The 2,770-nt window shown below is 36.1% G+C and overlaps 1 non-coding gene across 1 annotated transcript; it reads left to right on the top strand.

The window, feature by feature from the left end:
• The first annotated feature begins 1,089 nt into the window (after nucleotides 1–1,089).
• Nucleotides 1,090–1,196, top strand: LOC126496317 (U6 spliceosomal RNA). The gene has a single exon (XR_007590331.1). It is a non-coding gene; the product is annotated as a U6 spliceosomal RNA (small nuclear RNA).
• Nucleotides 1,197–2,770: the final 1,574 nt, after the last annotated feature.

Below are 2,770 nucleotides of genomic sequence, written 5' to 3'. Positions count from 1 at the left end.
GCAACCACATGGTGGCTCACAACCATCTGTAATGGGGTCTGGTGCCCTCTTCTGGCCTGCGGGCATACAGACAGAATATTGTATACATAATAAATAAATATTTTAAAAAAAATGAAAAAGGAAAACAGACTTTTTAATGGGGAAAAAAACTCCTCGCTAACAATCTTCACTTCCTTCTGGCCCCAAGTCAACACAAATGGTGGCAAGCAAATTGCAAAGAATGGGGTAAAAGCAAGATTTGAGATTCTAAGCAGTATCAGTCTTGCAAATAACAGTGTCACTCCATCTTGCTCATAAAATAACAACTTTATATAAACTCATTTCCTCATAAGCACATATCCATGCACTGAGTAACCACAGCTGAGAAATCCAGGCTTGATCCAAAAATGGGAATTCCTTAATAGTATTCAAGTTTGTTGTTAGAAAAGGTTAACAACAAAAAATCTTCTCTAACATAAATATTCCAAATTCTCATTAACTATGGATGGCCTAACTGATGTGGGATTCCCCTCTTAATGTTATGAATGTTTTATTACCACTAGTTAATAAAGAAGCTCCTTGGATGCCGGGCAGTGGTGGCGCATGCCTTTAATCCCAGCACTCGGGAGGCAGAGGCAGGTGGATCTCTGGGAGTTCGAGGCCAGCCTGTTCTATAAGAGCTAGTTCCGGGACAGGCACCAAAAAAGCTACAGAGAAACCCTGTCTCAAAAAAAAAAAAAAAAAAAAAAAAAAAAAAAAAAAAACTCCTTGGGCCTATGGCAGGGTGGGAAAACTAAATGCAGTGAGAAAGAAGGCAGAGTCAAGCAAATCCAAGAATGCAATGTGTGGTAACAAACCACAAGCCTTATGGTAAAATATAAAATAGAAATGGGCTAACTGAAGATAAAAGAGTTAGCTAGGAATATAGCTGAGCCACTGACCACACAGTGTTGTTATTAATATAGTGTTCGAGTTTGGGTGCCCAGGAAACAGAAGCACAGTCTCCATTTACACCTAATATTTAATATGGTATATGACACTTGAAAATCACTAAAACCTGAATGCAAAAATGAATCAGAGAAAAACATGTCACATAAAACTTACTAAGCTGTGCTCACTTCGGCAGCACATATACAAAAACTGGAACGATACAGAGAAGATTAGCATGGCCCCTGCGCAAGGATGACACGCAAATTCGTGAAGCCTTCCATATTTTTAGCTCAATAAAAATGAATTTAAAAAGCTTACTAAGCTGTAGTTCTAAAACAATTATAAAATTTCATTAATGATTAATGAAAGCACTGATCAAAAAGAAAAAAACAAATTTTCATAGTCAAAAGAAAAAGTTTAGGTAGCTGGAGAGATGGTTCAACAGTTAAGAGCACTGGCTGGATTTCAATTCCCAGCAACCACATGGCAATTCACAACCATCTGTAATGAGATTTGGCGCCCTCTTCTGGCCTGCAGGCATGCATGCAGGGAGAACACTACATTTAAAAAAAAGAAAAGAAAAAAAACTTTAAAGCCAGGAAACAACATATACAAAAACAGGAAAGGGAACTCATCAAAGTCATGTTTTATTTTGCTTATTCCACAGAATAGTCCCAGTATTTCAAAGAATAATATGTACAAAAATAATATGAAGCTTTACTGAAAAGATTTTAATAATATCTATCAGCAATTACACTTCAACATTAAAAAAAAACTTACTGATAATTAGGCATCTAGGTTCTTGAAACAGAAACAAAGCATGTAGGATTCGAGACTGGGCAGTCTGATGTTCTAAAAAAAAAAGAAATAAAGAAAAAATAAAGAAAAAAAAGCCAAAATATATTTTTAAATTGTAAGAATTAAAGCCAGACTACCTACCATATGGAGAAATCATCTGGTAAGGAGAGAGAAGAAAAAGATATCCTCGGTCTCCCAAAGGTTTAACAAGAACCTGCAGGTTGGGAAGACAGAGGTGTATCCACTAAATTACTACTACTTTAGACACAACACTTACTACTATGTATAAAAAATATAATCATTTTTAAAAGAAAATAATGCTACTAAATTAGGCTAAAATTCTTCACTACAGTAAAACAAAATAACATTCAAACCACAAAACTAAGAATGGGAACACTGACAAGACCCCAAGGCTGCAGGATCCGCAACATTCTAAGGAAGGACACTTATGAGAGAGTTTGCAAGCATTTAAAGTACTTATTACTTACTCCAGGGTAAGAACAGAATAGGGAGGACGAGTAAATGTTTAATGGACATCAAGTTACAAAGGTCAAATAGTCAAAGAAAGAAAATAAGAGTTCCGATGTAGCCAGGACATCTTAGTGTGCATACTCTTGTAAATCCTTCCTCTGGTCACAGTGACAAAGAAGACCAAGGGCACTGTGTCAGAGGAAAATAAAACAATCTAACATACAGCATTTTTTATTTTTATTTAGCTTCTGGATTCAAGGATGGAATAAACAGAAAAGGATATTTGTACTGTGAAAACTGTACTGCCTAAATTGCTGTTAACATTGAAGATAAAAAGTGATTATACTAACAAAAACACTGTAAAAGTAGTGATATCATGTTTGGAGGTTCCAAGTGAGCCAACTTCCCCAGGATAACCTCTCCTCTTTAATTCAATCTACTAAAAATAACTGTCTGGTGCTCTAGCATGGCTCTTTTAGATTAAGACTTGAATAATGGGGCTGGTAGCATGAGCCAAAACTAGGGGCAAGGGTGAGAGTCCAGAAGATCAATGATCCAGGAAGATCCCAATCTAGAGAACATTCATGAAACT

The sequence above is a fragment of the Alexandromys fortis genome, unplaced genomic scaffold (genome assembly GCF_014885135.2).
Source record: "Alexandromys fortis isolate MF-2015 unplaced genomic scaffold, M_Fortis_MF-2015_v1.1 scaffold_2700, whole genome shotgun sequence".
Taxonomy (NCBI): Eukaryota; Metazoa; Chordata; class Mammalia; order Rodentia; family Cricetidae; genus Alexandromys; species Alexandromys fortis.
This window is presented reverse-complemented; position numbering and strand designations above follow the sequence as displayed.